This window comes from Equus caballus, chromosome 11 (assembly GCF_041296265.1).
Source record: "Equus caballus isolate H_3958 breed thoroughbred chromosome 11, TB-T2T, whole genome shotgun sequence".
Taxonomy (NCBI): domain Eukaryota; kingdom Metazoa; phylum Chordata; class Mammalia; order Perissodactyla; family Equidae; genus Equus; species Equus caballus.
The window spans coordinates 55,062,172-55,086,011 of record NC_091694.1 but is presented as its reverse complement, the minus strand read 5'-3'; the positions used below and the strand labels follow the sequence as shown (position 1 = coordinate 55,086,011).

Sequence of the window (23,840 nt, the reverse complement as noted above, 5' to 3'; positions counted from 1 at the left end):
AATGAGCTGAAATCCTCCCCGTGAAGGGGCACAGGAAGTCTTCTCTCCCTCTTACCTGACAATACCTTGGATATTTTTATGGGAGGTCAGAGGATGGAAACATGCTCTTGGACTAGAGAGTCAAGAGAAATCCTTTGCTTCCAGCTCCCTGGTTCTCCCTTGAGGGCAGAGGGGGGTGTGGCTGTGAGCTCCCTCCACGACCAGCAGCTGCTTGTCTGGGCACAGTGTCCGGTGCTCACCTCTAGCATTAAATAGTCAATGAGGGCACGGGGCTGAGTCCAGCACCTGATTTGTCAAGCCTCCGGACAGACGCATCTGCTGGTTAAAGCATCTTGAACCTCGGAGGATGGGTACTAGTGCACCCCCGGTCCCTCGTGGCCCTGGACTTAAAAATTCAGGGTCCTTTCATGTACTTCAAAGCAGTTTTCTACACCGCCTGGAACCTCCCTCCTCAGGTGACTCGAGAAATGCCTTGAGGATCTCGTTTTCTACAATCTCCTGCTCCCCGCGGAGGCACACAGTTCCTCGTCCCCGCATTTCTTCTCCTGTCCCAAAGTTTGGGTAATGACTTCCTACCTGTCATTGGCCCTTCACTGTTCAACAAATATGTTCTGAGCGTCCCTTCTGTGTGAGGTTTTGGGACTACCTGGTGAACGAGACAAGCACACTTTCACTCTCATATATATATCACATTTCCTTTATCCAAGTGTCCATCGATGGACACCTACGTGGTTTCCATGTCTTGACTCTTGTAAATAACCCTGCCATGAACATGGGGTGCAGATATCTCTTCAAGATAGTGATTTCGTCTCCTTTGAATTTATACCCAGAAGTGGAATTACTGGACCATATAGTAGTTTTATATTTAATTTTTTGAGGAACCTCCACACTGTTTTCCACAGCGGCTTCACCACTTTACATTCCCACCATCAGTGCCCGAGGGTTCCCTTTTCTCCACACCCTCACCAGCACTTGTTATCTCTTGTCTTTCTGATAATGGCCATTCTAACAGGTGTGACATGACATCTCATCGTGGTTTTGATTTGCATTTCCCTGATGATTAGTGATGTTGAGCATCTTTTCATTGTTTTACTAATTATAACTAATACTAATTATTAAAGATAGTTTTGATAAAAGAAAAAAAGCTTTCAATCAATACGCTAAGAAAATCTATTTTTGTCATCTTAAACCCTCCAATCTTTATTCATTTCAGAAATACTGTGCATACACTTAGATATTTTGTGGGTTCAGAGGGCCTTCCATATGCACGAAGCCACGATAATTTGTTCCCTGCCTTGTCTCCTCTGCTCTGTGCGCTCCCTGCCCGGGAGCTCAGGGCCCACCTGAGAGGCCTGTCAGCTCTTGGTCATTTGGTTCCTCTAGACTTTCTGTCCCTGGTTGAGATTATTCAGCAGCTTGCACACCTCTGTCTAACTTGCCTTAGAAAAAGTGAAGATAAGAAAGACTTTAATCCGTTGGCTCAGATTCTCTGAGTGGATTCTGGACAGCACTGTTTGGGAACCTACTTGTGATATCACTGTCAAAGGTGTCAGCTGTCGAGAAACCTTCTGGGAGAAAATAACACGGAGATTAGCTAAATGTAGATGGCCACTGTGAACTCTTCTCAAGGGCAGAGGTGGGTGAGAGCAAGCAGCACCTCACCGCCAGGTGTTACGCAGAAATTTTCTTCTTTTAGTTTCTCTTTAGTGGTGCACACCACCAAGCCATAGGGAGACAACTGGCTCAGTCCTGAGACCAGACTCAGAGCCTTCAACAATTTTTACTTATTTCTCATAGTGGAGATGAATCTCATGTTTTGTCCTAATGAACCACAGAAAGGGGAAGCAATGCATATTTTAGGAACTTTATGCCCCAAACACCAAAAAGATATTGTACCATGACGGCATCCTTAGGACAAGTAAATAGACTCCCAAGGTCACAACTTTGAAGGTTATACATGCGTTTGGATATTTACGACACCATTTCCAGAACTTTGCAGTTTTTCTTTTTCTTTTCCTGGAATGCTGTTTCCTCACGTCTTGGCAGACTCCCTCTCTCATTCCATTCATGTCTCTGCTCAAGTGTCATCTTCACACAAGATCTTCCTGACTCTACACAGACTCCGCCCCCGCCCATGACTCCCTCCACTTTACCATCCATTGTGGTCGCCGCCAGCTTTGTGTGGCTGTTGAGCACTTGGTATGTAGCTAGTGCCACTGAATTTTTAATTTTCTTTAACTTTAAGTTAAATTTAAAAGCTGAAGGAGTAGAAAAGCTTTTCCTCTTAAACAACTTTATTGTTTGATGGGACTACATTTCACACTGAGCATTGAAAATTTAGCACATAAACTGAAATATGCTCTAAGTATAAAATACATTTGGGTTTCAAAGATTTTCTAAATGGGTTTTGAAGACTTAGTGTGAAAAAAATGTAAAATATCTCAATGGTAATGTTCATTACATGTTGACCCTATTTTAGATATATTTGGTTTTATAAAATATGTTATTAAAATTAATTTCACTAGTTTATTTTTGCTTTTTAAATGTGACTAGTAGAAATTAAAAACTTCTACTGGACAGCATTGCTCTATACCTTTACCTTTGTACCACCTGACATTATATATTCTTATAAATTCTGTATTATACAATATAAATGTTAGGTATTACTTGCTTATTGTCCGTTTCCTTTTCTGGAAGGCCTACTAACATCTTATATTTTCTTTTTTTTTTTTTTTTTTTTTTTAAAGATTTTATTTTTTCCTTTTTATCCCCAAAGCCCCCCGGTACATAGTTGTGTATTCTTCGTTGTGGGTTCTTCTAGTTGTGGCATGTGGGACGCTGCCTCAGCGTGGTCTGATGAGCAGTGCCATGTCCGCGCCCAGGATTCGAACCAACGAAACACTGGGCCGCCTGCAGCGGAGCGTGCAAACTTAACCACTCGGCCACGGGGCCAGCCCCAATCTTATATTTTCTTAAGGACCAATATTGGATGGCCTTTCTCAGATTGATGTAGAAGAAATGAAGCATCTTCTTAAAATCTCAAATGGAGGAAAATATACTGGATTTGGTCCCAAGCAGTGAACAAATACTGACAGTAGCTAGGCACAAGTGTGGGTGAGCGATAGGTCATAGGAATTTTAGAATGAACCAGAGGATGCTTTGACTTCCTTTTGTCCAAACTTTCATTTTATGGTGGAGGTCTGAGGTTGAGTACTTGACTTTCTTCAGGACCCAATCTATGGGAGGATGCTTCTGTTTCAAATTGAAATTATAGAAGCACAGTGAAATTAGGAGACTATAACCAAGAGGGATTGCTCCTAAATAAATCGTGATGGCCTCTGCAGTAACCCAAAGTCAAGGGCAGCTCTAGGCGTACACCTGACCACGTATTTCATGGAAGGACAGCGCTCCAGTCGTATTTTACCTCTAGCTTCACACATGCCATGTTAAAAAAAAAAAAAAAAAAACTGTTTGGAGGATAACAGCTAAAAGTGAGACATAAGATGTAATACTTTGTTAATGGAGGCAATTCTGAAAGCTAGCTGGAGAGAGGCTAAGATATGGAAATCTGCTTGCTCTGTGCTCACAACGATACTCTGTACACCAGGAAATGCCACCATGTCTTTGGCATGAGCATAGAATAATGGGACTTCGAAAAATCCACACCATACTTTTATCCCCTCCATTCGTTCAACAGATGTATTTTGGATGTATTTGGGGTATTCGGGGTGTATTTTGGGTATATTCCACGTGCATGGCATTGTTTTGTCTGCTGGGAATATCGCAATGAAAGAGCAAGGTCCTTGCTTTCATCGAGAGCATAGAAAGTGACCACCTCTGCAGGGTATAAACGAAGGTGAAAACAGAAGGCTAGGGAAGAGAAGGCAATGGGCATCCTATCGGCAGTGGAACCCTGGGCCCTGGGTTTTGGTCCTTCTGAAGATAGTTTCCACTGGGCATTTCCCACACTTGGCTTCTGCAGTGTAAGCTAATTAAATCTAAGTGTCTGTCACTTGCCTGTAAAAGAGTTTCGACTAATACACGAGGATGCTACCACGTATTTTGCAAGTTTATTGAGAGGAGTAAATAAAATAATAAATGCAAAGTGACTGGTGCATACAAAAAGGCTCTGGAGGAACGGCGGTGAGGAGCATGACTCAAAAATCTCTCCGGGTCTCCAAATCTTTCTTAAGCTGAAGACCCTAAAGCAACACCTATCTCTGTGCAAAAGACAGTCTGGCCAGTGCTCAGCAATTCGGAGGAAGCTATGTTGATGTGGGCTGCAAAAGAGCCTGGTTTCTCCAAGAGAACAGAAGGCCACCTGCTGAGTGAGGCTTTACCCCGTAATCGAGGTGGGTTCCTCAAAACAGCTATGATAGGCATTCATCAAGCCCTCACGTGCTCCCATCATAAAATGTGTCTCAGAAGTTTGTCCTGTTCAATTTTTTCCCTAAGAAGCACAATAATTTTTTTTTTTTCCCTTGAAAAAACTTTTGCCAAACTCAAATGGTAAAAGTGGTTTCGTGGCAGCTCTGGGCCATTTGATTACCCTGCCCCTTGCGCTTCTGAGAAATCTCTCTGGAGCCCTAGGACCCCTCAGAATATATTTGGAAAACACTGTTGTAGGAGATGAGGAAGAACAGAATGATAGAGAAGCTTTGGCGTGGCAAAAGTAACTGCTGAATCCATGTGGGAGAGCTTGAGAGCAAGCAGAGGCATTTTGCGGCAAACAGGTGGGGATGAGGTCTGGCGTCAGCCCTTGAACTTGACCTGCTGTGAACTCTCAGAGACCTGGCTGGGGCAGAGCTGGGCACTGCCATCCCAGGGGCCTGAGGCAGGTTTATTAACGGGATAAATGAGAACGAATGTTAGAAACTGAGCTTTATTATAGTTAAATGGCAGAACGTAGTCTTTTATTCAGATGTCTCTTGCCTTTCTCGTTTCACTTTCTAAAAATGACATGTCAGTTTCTCTATTACATTACAATTTATGAAGCCCACACTCGTTCACTATCTTTCCCTTTTGTGAATTTGTATATACTGACTTTACCTGGCACTGGATCATTTATACTTACTGTGAAATTTAATTCATTGTACTTCTAAATAATTATATTTCTTTGTATAATACACTAAACGATTTTTTAGTGCCTGAAGAAAAGCCAAACTGGTGCTTCTGCTATGCTATTCTCTTTCTTTTAAAAATAAAATCTTTTTGTTATGAGAAACTTCAAATATAGACAAAAGTCGAGAGAATAGTATAATGGACACGCATGTACCCGTCACATCCCTCAACAATTTACTCAGAGCCAGTCTATTTCGTTTGTATTCCCACAGCCAGTCCTCCAGATTATTTTGAAGCAAATGTCAGACACCTATCATTTTGGGTGTGAGTACAGCTGATTCTTGTCACTCACGGTAGTGAGGGTCTTTAAAGTCTTGCGGACATTGAAATAGCAAATACCGAATCATCGCTCTTGGGAAAACACGGGGTCAGGTTCCTGTGGGCCCCTGGTCACAACATTTTGGTCAACTAATTAACACATAGCCTTGTTTTATGTGTGTTTCTGTTTAAAAACACCTTATTTAATATACATTTGTTGTTGATTCATTGATTCAGCCTCAGGTGGGAACATGCAGGACTAAAATTTCTTGCCACTCTGCTCACGTACTCGAATGACTGTGAAAGCACCATGAGTGTTGATTACAAAGAAACTTCAAAGATGGGATCCACAAATAATGAGGATCAACTATATTTCAGTGTATGTCTCTGAAAAATAGCTCTTTCTAAAAAGCACAACCAAAGTCCCATGTCCCATTATTACATCTAAGAAATCTAACAGTAATTATTTAAAATCATTAAATATCCAGTCTGTGTTCAAATTCCCCTGTCTCAGAATTTTTCCTTCGTGTACAGTTTATTTATTTGAATCATCTTTTAAAGATTTAATCAACTTTGTCAACTGGCCTCAACTTTCCCATTTATTCTAGCAGTATTTTAGCATCCTTTAGAGATTGGTCCACCAAGGCCTTGAGCCTTGGAGCTTTAGAGGAGAGCATCTCAGGGGTGCAGTTCCATTTCCTGCTCAGGTGGGGTCTAAATGTCGTGTCCTAAACTGTGGGTGGTTTCCATCTAACTTCTCACATCTGCACTATATTTAACAGAAATTCCTCCAAGTTGTTTTCGTGTGGATAATGCCCTTCCTGATTTTGCTGATGTAGATTTTTTTCTAGTTTTTTTTTGTTGGGGAATGGCAGTTCAGTGGACTTTGTGGGTGGGGGATTAAAAACATGTGCTTAACCAGCCATCCTAAACTGAAAAGATTTAGTTTGAAAAGATTTACAGTGCTCTTCATTTCACAACCAGTTAAATGAGCTTATAAATATAAAACAGACAAAAGAAGCATCCATCATTAAAGGTCTGTCCGTCCCCTAATTCCTAGATGAATTGGGAATTCATTAATTTAAAACAATGGCTTCTCTATAAAGATTGGTTGAGTATCTACCATATGCCAGGCTCTGTGTTTGATGTCAGAAGTATCGAAAGGATAGGCACGGTCCCAGTTCTCGTGCTCCTCACAGCCTACACAGCAAGAGAGTCACACACACGGCTTGTGAGGGACAGCAGGATTCTTGCTGCGCCAACAGTGGGAGCAGGATTCTGGGAGCAGAGGAAGGTAATTCGTTGTACCTGGGGCTCTAGCATTTGGAAAGCTTCATGGAGAAGGTAGTGTTGAGGGTAAATGAATGGGCAGTAGGAAGAAGGTAGAAGATGTGCTTGACAGTAAATGGGTAATCCCGTGCTTCTGGATCATAAAGACATGAGATTGAGAAGAAAGTAGCGTGCCAGAATGAAAGCCTTTGATGTGAAGACTTTGGGCTTTATCTCTTTGGCAGTAGAAATCCGGGGATGTTCTGAAAAATGGTATTGCGACATGATTAAAAGTTCAATGAAATAAGAAATGGCAACCAACTGTATCATTCTTGAATAATCAAGAAAAGACTCAAGGCTAGATACAAACAAATTCCAAAATTTAAGAGTGTTTCAGATATGAGACTAAGAGTATATAAAATGTGGGAAATCCCATTTTTTGATTAAGATAAAAATGAGAGCACAAATGATTTTCGTTCAAGTGCAGTCTCAAGCCTAACTTCTTCTCTGATGATCTTATGAAGGAAAGGAAACAGGTCTCCCAAGTTCACATTTTGATTGCCAAGGGTACATCTGACTTCACAAGTAGCTAGGACACAAATCCCCTTAGTGGTGCTAACCTTTTCCTTCTGATTCAACATCTGAATTTTCTTTCAGGTCAGTGAAAGTAAGCACTTCTGCCACACACTCACCGTTATCTGTTGTTTTTTCTCTTAGTTCCTGAAATATGTAGCATGCGGGAAAAAGACCATGGTTCCCTGATCCACCTCTGTCCTCATTAAGATGTTGTATGTAAATGCTTAGATTTTCATTCCAGAAGAAAGGAGGCTTTCCTCTTTAAATTTATATATGCTGCCCAATGCCCTAAGGTGCTAAAACACACCATACTTTATTAATTATTATTATTATTAAGAACTTTGGACATATTGGCAATACTTTTCAGACACCAGGCTTTCTCCTAAAAACCTAAAATCAACCGCCTAGGACCAGTTTAGAATCTCTGGATCTCTATGAGTAATTGAGAACACCTCTAGCCACTTTTCAGAGGCCTAGAATGTTCCTTTCCAGCTAAGACACCTCCAAGCCACACATCCCCATGTCTGTAACTACACGTTCCTCATACACATCCTGGTCTTTGGCAGCCTCCATAATAAACCAATGCACACATCCTCAGGCCCTCTTAGTCTGCACTTAGTAGCAAGAAGCTTTGCAGGCATCAGAAGAATCTTCTGTCCATCTCCAGCTGTAAGTTCTCTAACCACTGACATTTCATAAGACCTTAAAATCATACATACTATAATTAGGAAGGAATTCTAGATACCTTATAATCCATAAGTGTATGCATTTTATTTTACTACCGAAATCTTTTCTTCAAACTCATCAAAATCTTAAAATCGAATTGAAAAGATCTTAAGAGAGCTCACTGAGTGATGTAAAACAGGTGAAAGGGGAACTCCATTTGAGCAGTGGTGGGAGATCTCGAGCTTGCCCTTTCCCCCAAGTGTCTAAAAGGCAACGCTGTCAACACCCTTGGGCTTTGCAGAGCGCAGTTTGAAAACCAATGCTTAACTGAGTTCTCTCTCCTTTCATAAGCGGTAAAACTAGGGCTCAGACACATTAAGCCATTTGCCCAAGGTCACACTCTTAGAAGAGAAGTCAGAATCCTAATTCCAGTCTGATTTATTCCAAAGCCCCGGGTCCTTCCGTGGGGCCATGCATGCTGCCCACCTTCTACTATTGGAGCCACGTCTCCAATAGCTTCTACCAATGTAGAATTACTGATGTTCATTTCGATGATCCGTTTACTTGATGATAAACCTCTTTACAGTATTTTCTTTTTCTTAAGAAGTACAACTCACAGCTTCACTTATGAAATACAAGTTTGTTTTCTTGTACCTAAGCCATGAAGGCTGGCCCGGGAGCAGATATTCCTCAGCATGATGTTAGACTTCTGCCTGCGTTTCTTTTGGTGAATTTCCTCCTCAAACCCTATCTAGTGTTGACTTTTTTTTTTGGTGAGGAAGGTTGGCCTTGAGCTAACATCTGTTGCCAATCTTCCTCTTTTTGCTTGAGAAAGATTGTCACTGAGTTAACATCTGTGCCAATCTTCCTCTATTTTATATATGGGATGCTGCCACAGCATGGCTTGATGAGTGGTGTGTAGGTCCACGCCCGGGATCTGAACGTGTGAACACTGGGTCGCCAAAGCAGAGAGTTCGAACTTAACCACTATGCCACTGGGCCAGCCCCATGGTGTTGACTATTGTTATGAATGTTTCACCCTTTTTGGAGGATGAAAGTCCTCCTTATCCTTGGAGAATCACTCTAGATAACATGATCATATAGTTTATCTTCCAAACCAGGACATTTTTGAGAGTAAAAGGGGGTTCAATTAATTGTTAACCAGGTGTAATCCAGGACTGTCCTGGCCAAATCAGGGTGTATGGGTGAGCCTAGGTCTTGAACGAAGTGGAAGAAGTTTCAGCTGGACAGAGCAATGTGCTTTCACATGGAAACCACAGAAGTGTGAGCACTGGTGTGGCTGGCAGCTTGCAACCAGAAGAGTGAGCCTTGAGACTGGCTGATTGGAACCTAGAGCCCACAGAAGTGGGCGGGCCATAGGGACAGAGAGTAGAAAGGAAGGGAAGAGGAGAAAAGCTCTAAAAGCAGCATTGGTAGAGAGTCCAAGTGGCCGTGAGAAGGGAATTTGGTTACCACATCCTCTTTAATTAAATGTCTGTGCAGAATTATATACATGAGACTTTCTAGCAGGATGAGTCTCAAATCCCTGAGCCAGTGGTGGGAGGCAGGCCTTATGCTAATAATCCTAGGACACATATCAGTATACGTCCTGACAGGGATGAGCTCTGGAGCGTCTTGATGGAAGAGAAGGATGTTGGCATCGCCTCAGTATATGACATCGGGGTTAGAAAGGCAACTGCTCCCCGTCCTAGCTGGTGCTGCCTCCAGCACTGTTGAGCACTGTCTTTGTCCATCTGCAGCCACATCAGAGTCCCCACACCAGGCTTGTGATGGTCTCATCATCGAGAGCCTCTGTTGTCCTTTGATTCAAAACTTTACTTTGCAGAAAGGCAGTCATTTTGGGTGGCTTCATATGTCACAGTTACACAGCAACTACTCATTTCACATCTGAGCCTCTGGAATGTGGACAACGTTATTCAAAGTCACCCAGCAAGTGAATGACAGAGCAGGGAACTTATGTCAAATTCTCTCCCTTTTCCAGGAAAGAGAACCATATAACCTTGAAGAAGTTGATATCAGGAATCAAAAAAGCAATTTTGGATCACTTTCTGGTTGAATATAAATTCACCCTGAACCCCCTTTATTTCTGTCCTATTAATAACCATGGCTAACACCCATTGAACATTTTCTGTGTGCTGGACAGGCTCACCACAGCTGGTGCCTGGGAATTGAGAACGGCTGGCCATCTCGGTTTGCCTGGGACTGTCCTGGTTTTATCACTAAAACTCCCACCTCCTGGGAAACCCCTCAATTCCAGGCAAACCAGAACAGTCGTTCACTCTGCTTAGAATATTCTAATGAACGTGTCTATTTTCTTATTCATTTTACAGATCAGACAACATAGATAGACAATCTAACTGAAATTCAGAGAAGTCAAGTCATTTTTGAAATACCATAAGCCTGGTAACACAGCGAGGCAGGATTTGAATCCACATTTGTCTGACTTCAAAGCCAGTGCCCCCTACCACTATGCGCTCACCTCTCTGTTCTCACTGATGTGAAACTGTGGGGATCAATACTCATGACTAACCCCACCCCCCAGACACCTTCCTAATAATTGGTGAGAACTTAAATTATGTTCCAATATGTTATATAGCATGTGGAACCCTAGAGCTGAAAGTGTTCCTAGAGAGCATCTAGTCAGTCCTATCTGCTTCACATTTGAGCTACAGAGGGAGGGAAGGCATTACCCAAAGTCACACAGCGAGTGAGTGACAAAGCAGGGACTTTATTTCACGTCTCCTGCATCCCAGCGCAGTGCTCTCTCTTCCATGAAGTGACCGTAACACAGTTTCCATGCTTTTCAGCTAAGCAGATTTGAAATTAGATGTGTAGCATGGACAGTTTGCCAGTAACTGAAGAGTTCTGAGTAAATTCAGTATTTTGGAACATGGTGTTTTGTAACTGCAACAGATAACAGGGATTAAGAAAGTTGACATTGATCTCTCTTTACTTTAAATTGGTAATTATCTGTAGGGCTCATCCATCATGTGAAGGCAGCCTAGAATTAAACCCTTGCCTGACACAAGGAAAATTATTGCTCTGTAGCTGATAGTTTTCTCCTGCAGTGCTAGGTGGAAAGGGCGCTGAGATTTTTCTCCGTCTATGGGATGTTATAAGAATAGTAAACTTACTGAAGTGCTACTTGGACCAACAGCATCAGTGTCATTTGGAAATGTAAAATCCGAGGCTCCGCTTCAGACCTTCTGAATCAGAATCTCAATAAACTCAATAAAGTCCCATGGCTATTTTTTAGGCAGCTCACCCATGTTACAGCATGATGAGAAAACAAAGGCAGGTGAACACTGGGTGGAGACACATCCATCTATGCAGAGTATGTTTTCTAGAATTAGTTTCTACTTGTAGATTTTTCATTTCTCTATGGACTGGATAGAATTCTGTTACATTTCTCATATTTCTATAACCAAAGAGTTCCCAGCCCCAGGCGATTCCTCATTTGGGCTGAAATTGTATTGAACAAGAATGAAACAACAAAAGCACTTGAAATGCCCCCTTAGAATGCCTTAGAATCAAATTTGACCCAGAATTGGGAGAAATGTAAACCTTTCTCTCATTCAAGTCCAGATCCTCCTGTGGTGTCACCATCCTCTCACAGGGACATGGCTGGATGGCTAATTATGGTTTTCTCCATTGTTTCCAGTCTGGATTTTACAACCCGCTTAAGGATTGTTGACTTCTGGTCATGGCTGACTATTTCTCTTTCCTTCTGCCAAAAGGCTAAAGCTTCCTGCTTTCCTATAATCTCCTGCATATGAATTTTTTGCTCTTGATGGAGCTACTAAGCTGAATAAACTGCCATCTTAAGTCAAACATCAACATTAATGGTTATTTCATGTTGTAAGTATTCTTTAAAACAAAACAGAACAAAACAAGACGGTCTTATCCCTGGTTCCCAGAGGATTTGAATATATATTTGCTTATCTCATGTTGCCCAAATGTTTCTGGGCCTCACCAGCCTGGGGCTGGTAATGGGATTACATTTATATCTGTACCCAAATTATAATACTTTGAGCTCAAACAAGAATAAATCCTCCTCTCCTCTTGGCCATCAATTACTTTCAGGTGGTCCCTAAGGGGTTCCTCCCAGGTATGCACAAACCAGGCAGTCAGCTGTGGTTTCCATGCAGCCTCCTCTGTCCTAGCTTGCCCTGTTGCAAAGCATCCTCCCCAATAACTAGACAAAAGCACTCAGGTATATGAATGAATAAAAAAAGATACTTGGGGAGTAGGTAATAACTAGTGTTATCTGAACTTCAGCTCAGATAATGCCAAATGCAAAGTACCACCTTCAGCTACGTTATAGTTAACGCTTGATTATGTGTGATGATAAAAGGAGAGGGGCAGTGGCCTTGTTTCTACCTTTTCCAAATCTACATATTTTCTTGAAGCAACTTCAGCTATGCATTCAGCAGAGACCTAGCCTTGCTCTTCCATGCTGTCTCTAGAATGACAATTCTGGGGGCCCTGCAACAGACCAAGCATCTGGGTTGTGCTGAGAATGGGAACAACATGACAGTTTTTATTGGCTAACAGAATCTTAGCACAGTATCTGACATACTGTAGGCACCTAGTATTTGCTGAACAAATGAGGGAATCACTCCATGCATGTACTATCCATGTTTCCAGGGCACTGCCAAGCATCAATTGTTTAGACACGAAGAGCTGACTGTTCCTGAAACCAGTGGGTGGGTAGAAGAGGGAAAGGGAATGGGTGACGCCATATTTCTTAGTTTTCTGCCTCATTCCCATAATGAGCCTCTGACTTAGGAGTTGGGATGCCAGCAGGGCCTATTTTTACTTCTTTTATGCTGTTTTCTTATTTTACACATTACTCTTTCTGTTCTTATCAACCTCTGTGGTTTAAAATACCGGACTCTTTAAATCGTGATGCATATAAAATTCTGTGTCTTCACGTCTCCAATCTCCTATTGAAAACCTCCACTTGGACACCTTCATTTGATTCCTTAAACTGGAAGCCAAAAAGGACCCAATCATCCTCTCTAAGTGGTTCTTCGTCCTCAGTTTCCTATGCACCGGCAAGTGTCCCCACCCACCCAGTTGCCCAAGATTGAAAACAGCTTCATCCTTTACCTCTTCCTCTCCCTTACTAGCAGTATTCAACCAATTTTCAAAAATCATTGAGTCTTTCTCAAATCTATTCACTTCTTCCTGATTCCTTTACCTATCTGCTGTCATCAGGGTTGCCTCATGCAGCTGTGCGGTTGCAAAGTGGGTGTTATACAACCTGTGGGCACAAGATTTGTACTGTCGTCTATTTAGAAGTCGCCCTTCGTGAGTGTCCTGACTACAGTCTGCACAGCCTCCACAGCAGCTGCAATCATCAGCTATCTCTTCTGTCCATCAGCTTGAAGGATTTTTCAGAATGGTAAATCTAACCAGTTTCCTCCTACCTGCTTTAGTAGGAGCTTGCTTGGGCTTCAGTAACAAAGTACCACAGACTGAGTAACTTCAACAACAAGTATTTATTTCTCACAGTTCTGAAGGCTGGAAATCCCAGATCAAGGTTGACTTGGTTTCACTCCGAGGCCTCTCTCCTTGGCTTGTAGACATCTGTCTTCTCCTTGCATCTTCCCGTGATCTTTCCTCTGTGTGCCCAGCCCTCGTGTCTCTTCCTCTTCTTATAAGGACATCAGCCGTGTTGGATTAGAGCTGACTTTAAGGACTTCATTTTAACTTAATTACCTCTTTACATACCCTCTCTCCAAATACAGTCACATTCTGAACTACTGAGCATTAGAGCTTCAATGTATGAATTTTGGAAGGAGGGGATGCAATTCAGCACATAAAACCCTTGGGATAAAATCCAACCTCCTTAATACGGCTTTCAAGGCCCTTCATGATGGGGCCACTCCTCCCGCTCTGGCCCAGCCGTCACCCCTCCCTCTAACACTCTATGCTCCATTGCTCTGTCCAGTTCCTTCAGGCTCTATCCTATCTCCTGCCTGGCTTTTGCAAATGCAGTTGCCTTTGCCTGGAACACTGTTCCTTCTTCCTGCTCTCCAGTTCACCTGAGAAATGACTGCTCATCCTTCAAGCCTAACGTTAGATGTTCCACCTAGCTTGGCAAGCCTTTCAAGTGCCTGGGTATCTATGTTCCAAGGTGCCTCTCTTTTGATATCCTGTGAAATCTTACATTTTCACCAATTACAGTACTTTATGCACTGCTTTATAATTACCAGATGACTTGTCGGCAACCCTCAGAGGATAAGTCATTATGTTTGTGAGGAAGGCTCTTGAAACCCATAAAGTCTGTGAGAATCACAGAAATAAAATTTGAAATATGGCCCAAGAGAATGGGAGGCCCTCGGCGGAGGAGGGGGGAAGTGACGTGGGCAGTTGTGTCACTAGGGCCTCTGAAGTCGCCTTCATCTGCCTTTGCTTAATCTCCATGAGCTTAAAAGCTGCTGGGAACTCAATTATGTGGTATTTACATTCTTATAGATCCAAATTACAGCCTGGAAGCCATCCAGCAAATTCATTTCTGGGTAAGACAAGCATATGAAAAGATTGCATTATGTGGATACATGTCCAAAATATTACAATAAATATCAGTTACATCTGCATTCAAATACTAAGCTATTTATTCCAAATATGGTAGTGCTATGATTATGTGATAAACATGAAATAGGCAAAATGGTTATTTACATTTTGTCTTCAGTTTTCCAACAGCAGTGTTTAAGTTTAGTGATTCTGTATTTTCTCTTATCAGCTGGCTGTCATTTTCTCTGAAAATCGTATTATAAATAACCAACCCAGCAAGAAATAATGTTTCGTGCTGTTAAATTATTCTCTCTCGCTCTCTCTCTTTTTCTTTTTATTTCTATCAAGATTCTCATCTATACCTTTCTGTCTTGAATGGACTGACCTGAGCGGAGACAAGATATGTTGGGTCATAGATAAAGTAAAGATATATTTATTTAAATGTATCACAGAAGAAAGAGACAAAGTTTCTGTGATGCCAATGTTTGAAGGCACAGGTACACGACCAAGAAACCCCTGATTCCAACTCACAACACCAGAGGTCTGAGAATTGCACCTGACCAATGCCTTCCTTCAGGAATGTTTTAAACTTTAATTATTTTTTATCCTATAAGTAATACATGTTTGTTTTAAAATTAGAATATAAAAATAAGAAAAAACAAATCACCAACTTAAAAAATATTTAAATAGGATCATTGCTATGTTATAATTTGTTTTTTCTTATTATTTAATTTTCATAAATATGCTTCTATAATATCATTTTACTTTTAAATAAGTTTATCCTTCGTTGTATAATGTGAATAGTCTTTGTAAACAATTATACACATTGAATCTGAAAGTCTTTAGGTCTCTTACCCCAATCTAACTCCTTAGGTATATACCTTTTGAAAAAATGTCTCGATATTTTGAGTAAACTTTTTATTTGGGGATAATTTTGGATTTTCATAACAGCTGCAAGGATAGTACAATAAAGAGAGTTCCCACATGCCCCTTACCCAGTTTCCTCCATTGTTCACACCTTACATTATTGTGGTGCATTGTCAAAACCAAGGAATTGACGTTGGTGCATTATTCTTAACTAAACTCCAGAGTGCATTTGGATTTCATCAGTTTTCTGTTGACGTCCTCTGTCGCAGGATCCAGCACAGGGCGCCACGCTGCATTTAGCTGTCAAGTCTTCCCAGCCTCCTCAGGTCTGCAGCAGTTTCTTAGTCATTTCTTGTTTTTCGTGACCTTGACAGTCCTGAGGAGTACTGGCCTGGGGAGGGGATACTTATTTTCAGCCATTTATTAATATTCTTTCATGATGCAAGTTAAAAGTACTAAACACAGCAAGATAGAGAATTTTAATATAAATGACTTATACTATGCTCGTGTTTTATTTAAAATTGTGATGACATTCTGTATCGACATATTACTTTTTAAAAAAAGGTTTCATAGTATTCCATCATGGAAACTAAGTCTTAATTACAGTTATGCACCGCAAAATGACGTTTTGGTTAATGACAGAGCATATACAACAGTGGTCCCATAAGATTAGTACCATATAGCCTAGGTGTGTGACAGGCTATACCATCTAGGTTTGTGTAAGTTCGCCCTGTGATGTCCTCAAAACAATGAAATCGCCTAACAATGCATTTCTCAGAACATATCCTCGTCATTAAGTGACGCGTGACCTTATGAACCAGCCCCAGATGACAGATGTCTCAACTTTCTATGTTGAGAGTGCCAATTATGCTGCAGTGGGCATCCTTGATCTAAATCTCTAGGCATCGATAATTTTCTAAGGATAACTATTAGAAGTTGTCAAAGACTTTTCTCTAAAAAATTATCTACATGGCTCACCAGCTCTCCAAAAAGTTCTTGTGTATTTACATCGCCAGCATTCATGTACACAACTGCATATTCCTGCCCAAGGCTTTCTCTAACCGGGAGTGTTGTTGCTTTTCATCCTTGACAATTTGATAGATGAAAAGTAGCTGGTTACATGTGGGGCTGAATTTTCTTCACATCTATTAGCCATATGTCTTTCTTCTTTTTAAAATATCCTGTTTATAGTCACTACTACATTAGGGTGGGTAGAGAAGAAGGGGACACAGCATCTTTTTCCTAATTCACCTATAAAATCTCTTTCTGTATTTAAGATAGTAACCCTTTAACCTGATATATTGAACTTATTTTCCTTAAGTTACTGTTTTCCTTATTTTGTCTATGGTATTTTTTATAAAGGGACATTTTAAGTTTTTTAATGCAAGCAACAGTCATGTTTCCCATTATAATTTCTGCTGTAAGTACTATAGTCATAAAGCCTTTTCTCGTAATATAGGTCTGTTGCTATTTACCTGTCTTTCCTCTGAAATTTTCATGTTTCTTTATTTCTCTAAATATTTAACCCATCTGTGGTTTATTTTGGTTTGAAATTGGGTTCTAACTTTGTTTTTCCACACAGTTAGCCAGCTGTTTCAACACTATTTAATGAACAACCCAATCTTTCCCCACTGATCTGAAGATCTATTTTAACACTCCATATTAAGGGACTGGAAGTGGACCATCTGTTAAGGATCCAGGAGAGGCTTCCAACCAGAGAAGTAGGAATCAACAATAGTCACAAACCCTTCCAATTCTATTTCCATGACCATATCCAGTTAAATTATCATTTTTTATTGAAAGACATAGTCCAAGCCAAATCCAAAGACATATTTCTACCCCTGCTCTGTCGAGATCTTCTATCTCTTCTGTTCTGTGCCGTCTTCCAGGGAGCAGAGGTACCTGAGCTGCATCAGGCAACAACTCTCTGCCAAATTGTACATATTCTCTTGAATGTGTTTTATTAAAAACTTCCCCAAGCTTCATGGGAAACTTCCTACTTTTGCCATTTCTGTACATTTCTGCATAGAGAAACTCTATTCCCCAAATTAAGAAATCCACCACAAGTTACTAAGTACGTAACAGTTTATAAGCTTAGCTGCAACTTCATTGTCTTACTTGAAGAATTAAAACTTACCTCTCTGATAATAATAATCTACAGACTAGGCATTGGACTAAAATTTTTAAATTTTACTCAGTTCTAGGATTGGGTACAATTATTGTCCCCCAATTTACAGATGAGAGATGGAGGAACAGAGAGGTTAAGTAACTTGCTGACTATTGCATAGCTCTAAGTGATGGAGTGAGAATTCCAACTCCATCACAGCCATCGCTTTCATCTGAACCTGAAGGTTGATACATCTGATGGTACCAATGTAGGGTTCCTTATATGGCCTCTGATTCCTGGACTGAAGGATTTTAGTACCTACCAGTGACAGCTTCCTGACCATTGTCGTTGGTTTCACTATTGAGGTGTCTTCTTTTTAGTTAGTGAAACGAAATCAATAAGGACTCCAAATCTTAAGTTGAGTGGGCTCAATAAATCGCATTGCTAAGCCCTTGCTCCAACTGAACAAAAATAATGTCAATAGAGTTCTCTTGGGTTCTCAGGGTTTATATCTGCTGTATTTCCCCTGTGGATTGTACCATCTACCATGAATGATGGCAGCTGACATGGAGCCAATGATTCCTCACATCTCTGTTCCTCTGGATCTCTCTGTGTTCCTTTCTGTCAGCTCACGGTGAGTTTAGTGTGATTCATTACCTGTTCAGTTGTTAATTTTCAGAATATATCAATTATAATAGGATATAGTCATCTTGTGTTCAGAGTGCTTAAGCAGAGTGCTTAAGTCCTTTCTGCACACTCCCTGAGCTTACAGATTAGGAAACCGAAGTTGGTCAACGTTAATTATGTGTCCCCGGGCACACAGCTGTTAGCAGCAGAGAGTGATGGAACCCTCAGATCTCCAGAACCCCAGGCTTTGCTCTTTGTCCAACAGCTTGCTACCTTCAGTTGTACAACCAATCCCGCTTTTTGATGATGTTTTTGCAGTCGTTGCACGGCTGACTCAGGTTTCATGTAACCAAACCCAGCTTGAAAGCGCTCTCCCCGTCGCATCCACAACGTGCCTGCGAGAGAGTTTATGGTAGAGATATGTGTACTCGACATCGACCTTCTAATCTTTTCTCAGTATTAAGACATACAATTTATAGTGTCACACCCCTGCAATGTAGGGATCAGAGCCTGAATAGTTTGAAAGTACATCCCCTAACTCCTTTTAATGGTCAGATGTCACAGATGCTTTCTACAGGGCCTGCAAAACACAATTCTTGCATATTTTGGTTGTCACTACATTCGATTGCTGTACTCTACAAAATATGCTTTTAATTTTCTACATAAAAATACAATGTACAAACTGCAGTTGGCTGACTCGGCATCCATTTCTAGGCCCTTCTCTCTTGCCATCATCTACTCTAGGGTCTGGAAATTTGTTTACTTATTCCTTGGCTCTCCTTGAGTTTAGGTTGGCCATGTGAGATGTAAGCAAGTCTGCTGAAGGGGGTTTCTGGGAAAGAGTCCTGATAAGAAGAGGGCATCGATGGACTCTTTTCCTCCTTCTATCTACCTGGAGTGTTGATGTGATTCCTCGAGGTGCAACAGCCATCTTGTAACAATGAAGCAACAAGCTTAAAAAAGAAAACCAAAATGCTACGGATGGCAGAATAAAAAGCTAAAAAGAGCTTGCCTCTCAGATGACAGCACTAAGCAGTGGAAATTGTCTCCAAGAAATAGAGATCCCGAACATCCACTTATTGTTTTATTTTAAATGTAAAAGCATGCTTTTAAAAAGACATTTTGAAAAGAGAAAAATATAAAGATGAAAAATAAAAATTAATCATAGTTCCAATACTTAAATTTCAAGTGCTGATATTTCAATGTGTTTTCTTAATATGCCATTTCTATAAACATTTTAACCTATTAAAATAGCATCAGTATCTAATCTGCTTTGTAATATGCTTTTTGTTTTTTACTTGGTGATGAATTATGAGCATTTTTTCCATGGCATTAAATATTCTTGTACAACATCGTTTATAATAAACATATGGTTTTCTTTTCTGTGGATATGCCAATATTTATTTAACCAATTGTTCATTGTTGGGATCTTTAGTCTTATACTACTTTTTACTATTGTTAATACGTACATTATTAGCTCTCTTGTCCATGAATCTTTATGTTAATCTTCTTTCTCTTGGGATAAATTCTCCAAAATGGAATGATTTGGTCAAAAGGAATCATGATCTTTGTGACTTTTGATACTTATTGGAAAATCTTCTGCCAAGAAGGTTGTGTTAATGTGGTTCCCACCACAATTGGTTTTATCAGTTAGTACCTAGCTCAGAGCACCCGCCTGAAGTTTTGTTACTTTCATTTTATTTAAAGGGCCCAAAAGGAGCCAAACTAAACCAAACCAAAACCCAAAGGAATTAATTTGTTTCATTTTCCTTTCTCCAATTACTTGAGAAGGCGAGCATTTTTCCATATTTGTTAGCTACTATGTTCTTTATGCAAATGATCTCTTTGAGCCTTTTTGTAATTGTTTCTTAACTATAGTACTCATATTTCTCTTAATGATTTATAAGAATTATTTGTATTTTAGACAGCCATCATTTGTGTGTAGAATGTTACAAATTTATTACTATCTGATTATATAATGTGCTTATGTTCTTCCCATATATAGCAGTACTTTAAAAATTAATTAAATCTACAATTAATCTATCTGGAATGTATTTTGAATTATTATATGTGCAGAGATATAATTCTGCTTTTTCCAGTTAGGTAGATAATTTCTCAATGCTTGCTAAAGAATTCTGTTTTTTAAAGTAGTTTTTATCTATTTGACTGCTCTGTTTATTCCTGCTATATTTAACACTTCCACATTTTACACTGTTTAATTATTATAGTTTGGACATCCACTTCCAAGAAGATGGAGTAAACATACATCTTCCTATTCCTCCTGCTAAGTACAACTAAAAATCCTGGATATTGTATACAAAAGAAACATAAGAAGACTCTCAAAGATGCAAGGAAGGTGGACTGGCTAGGGGTCTCAAGATCCAAGCAACAACATGCTGGTGAGTCCTCTGAGTTTTCTTTTTTCCTCATATATTCCATACTTGGAAGTGAAGAAATCAGTAACCATGAAACACCAACAGGTGCAGACAAAAAAGACCCCAACAAAAGCCTGTTCTCTCCAGCCAGGGACCAGGAAAGGGTATATCTTGCAAGATGGAAAACTTTTAGAACATAATGACTCACTCCAGCCAAACACCACAGAGAAAACCTGGGGCTACACACGCCATCCTCCAGCAAAGACCAAGTGGAGAACCCAGAATTTCATCATGGCCAGGTTCTAACAGGATGCCCTAATGCTCCTGCCAGGTGGGGTCAGAAGAAGCCCAGCAGAGAGTCAGGACTTCATCACCACTCAGTGGTAACAAGGTGACCCAACCCCCTCCCCATTAAGTGAGTGGAGGCCACATGGGAAGTACTAATGAGGGGTTCTACCCTCTTTTTGCTGTGTCAGGGGGGATCTAATAGGAGCCTCAACTCCCACCCCCACCCAACAGTAAAAGGAATCCGTCCCCTGGTCCCCAGATGTCAGTGTAGGCTGAGTGGAGAAGCTAGACCTTCCAAGCCCACTCATGTGGAAAAAATAAGGTGGCACCCCCTTCACTCACCAGAATGGTGCCGGAGAAGGATTTAAATAAGATACAGTATTATGACATGATACCAAATATCCTGGTCTCAATTAAAAAATCACTCATCATACCCAGAACACAGAAAGTTACAACAAGACAATAGGATACCTCAGCAAAGAAATATAAGATATAAAGGAAAACCAAATGGAACTTTTAGAACTAAAATATACAGTAACCAAAATGTAAAACTGAACAGATGAGCTCAACAGCAGAATTGAGAGGAGAGAAGACAGAATCAGAGAACTTGAAGATAGGACAATAGAAATATCCAGTCCAAACAAAGGACGGGAAAGTTGACTTAGGAAAAAAAAAAAAAGGACACAGCCTCAGGGACATGCAGGACTATAACAATAGATGTAAGTCCCAGGAGACGAGAAAGAGAATGGGAGTGCAAAAGTACTTGAAAACATAATGGCTAAAAACTTACCAAATTGGCAAAAAAAAAGAAAAAAAGGAATAAATGAGTAGATGCAAGAAATCCACTGCAAGACACATTATAGTCAAACTTCTAAAAACTAAAGACAGAAACATTTTTAAAAGCAGACTGGGAGAAATGACGCATTAGCCATAGGGGAAAAGCAATTTGAATGATGGTAGATTTCTCATCAGAAACCACAGAGGTCAGAAGGAAGTGGCACAATAATTCTCATATATTGAAAGAAAGAGGAAAAACAGTCAACCCAGAATTCTATATGCAGAGAAAATGTTCCTCAGGAATAAAGAGAAAATCAAGACATTATGAAATGAAAGAGAGCTAAGAGAATTTGTCACCAGCAGATCTACCCTAAAACAACGGCTTAATGAAGTTATCTGAACATAAAGGAAAGAATAAAAGAGAGACTGAAAATATCAGAAAGCATACGGAAGCAAAAATATAGGCAAGCACAATACATTTTTTTCCTCCTTTTAGGTTTTCCAAATTATGTTTTTTGACAGTTGAAGCAAAAAGCTGTGACACTGTCTAATATGGTTCTCAATGTATGTAGAGGAAATATTCAAGAAAATTATATTATAAATGGGGGAGAGTAAAGGGATGTAAGGAGAGAGAAGATTTCTGCACTTCATCAGAATTGGTCAAGGGCAACATGAACAGTAAACAGTATAAGTTATGTATATAAAATGTAATAACTAAAGAAACAACTATCAAAGCTGTATAAAGAGAGACATTAAAAACTATTGTAGGGGTCAGCTCGGTGGTGCAGTGGTTAAGTTCGCACGTTCCGCTTCTTGACGGCCCGGAGTTCACCAGTTCAGATCCCAGGTGCGGACATGGCACTGCTTGGCATGCCATGCTGTGGTAGGCATCCCACGTATAAAGAAGAGAAAAATGGGCATGGGTGTTAGCTCAGGGCCAGGCTTCCTCAGCAAAAAAGAGGAGGACCGGCAGTAGTTAGCTCAAGGTTAATCTTCCTCAAAAATAAAAAAAAATTGTAGACAAATCAAATGGAATTCTAAAAAAATGCTCAACTATCACAGGAGAGCAGGAAAAAGAAAACAGAAAAATGAAAAAAAAGAGATAAACAGACGACAAAATAAAAGTAAAATAGCATACTCAATCCTTAACATATCAATAATTAAAATTATGTTAAAAGCAAATGATCTAAATACACAATTAAGGACAGAACAGTTGAAAACAAAAAGAAAATAATGACCCAACTTGATGCTGTCTACAAGAAACTCACTTCAAACCTAATGATATGTGCAAGTTGAGAGTGAAAGGATGGGAAAGGGTATATCATTCAGCATTAATCCAGACAGGCAGGAGGAGCTACGATAATGTCAGATAAAGTAGACTTCAGAGCAGAAGAAATTACCAGGGACGGAGAGGAAAATCATGTGATGATTAAAGGGTCAGTCTGCCAGGAAGATCGAGCAATCCTAAATGTGTAGGCACCATATGCCAGAAATGGAAAATACGCAAAGGAAAAACTGAGAACTGAAATGACAACAAAACAGATCCATGAGTACAGTTGGAGACTTAACACCTTTCTTCCAAAAACTGATGGAACAAGTAGACAGAAAATCAACAATGATGTGAAAGAACTTAACTGCACCATCAACCAGCAGGATCTAGTTGAGATTTATAGAACACGCCACCTAAAACAGCAGAATGCACGTTCTTTCCCAGTGCCCACAGAACACACACCAAGATAGACTATCTCCTGGGCCATAATACAGATCACAAAAATTTAAAAGAATTGAAATTATTCAGAATCTATTCTCCAGCTACAATGGACTCAAATTAGAAATCAAGAATAGAAAGATACCAGAAAAATCTCCGATGCTTGAAGCATCACCAACACACTTCTAAATAATCCATGAGTCAAAGGAGAGCTCTCAAGGAAAGTTTAAAAAGTGACATTGAACTGAATGACAATGAACATACATTATAACAAAATTTGTGAGACACAGCCAAAGCAGTGCTGAGAGAGAAACTTACAGTACTAAAGGCACACATTAGAAAAGAGGAAGTCTCAAATCAATAATCTAAGCTTGGACTTTAAGAACCTAAAAAAGAAGAGGAAAATAAACCCAAAGCTAGCAGAAGGAAGAAAATAATAAAAAGCATAAATCAGTGAAATTGGAAACAAAAAAAATAGAGAATAAAAAAGCTGGTTCTTTGATAAGATGAATAAAATTGGCATACCTCAACAAGACTGGAGGAGACATACAAAGAGAAGACACAGGGCCAGCCCTGTGGCCTAGGGGCTAAGTTCAGTTCATTCCGCTTCAGCAACCCATGTTCGCAGGTTTGGATCCAGGGTGTGGACCTACACCAC

The 23,840-nt window shown here is 40.2% G+C and overlaps 1 long non-coding RNA gene across 1 annotated transcript in view; it reads right to left on the bottom strand.

Annotated features, from left to right (window-relative positions):
* Positions 1 to 15,336: 15,336 nt before the first annotated feature.
* LOC106782894 (uncharacterized) overlaps positions 15,337 to 23,840 on the bottom strand; it is a 47,699-nt gene continuing 39,195 nt past the window's right edge. The window contains exon 3 of the long non-coding RNA XR_001380268.3: positions 15,337 to 15,691. This is a non-coding gene — a long non-coding RNA (uncharacterized lncRNA). The remainder of the gene's footprint in view (positions 15,692 to 23,840) is intronic.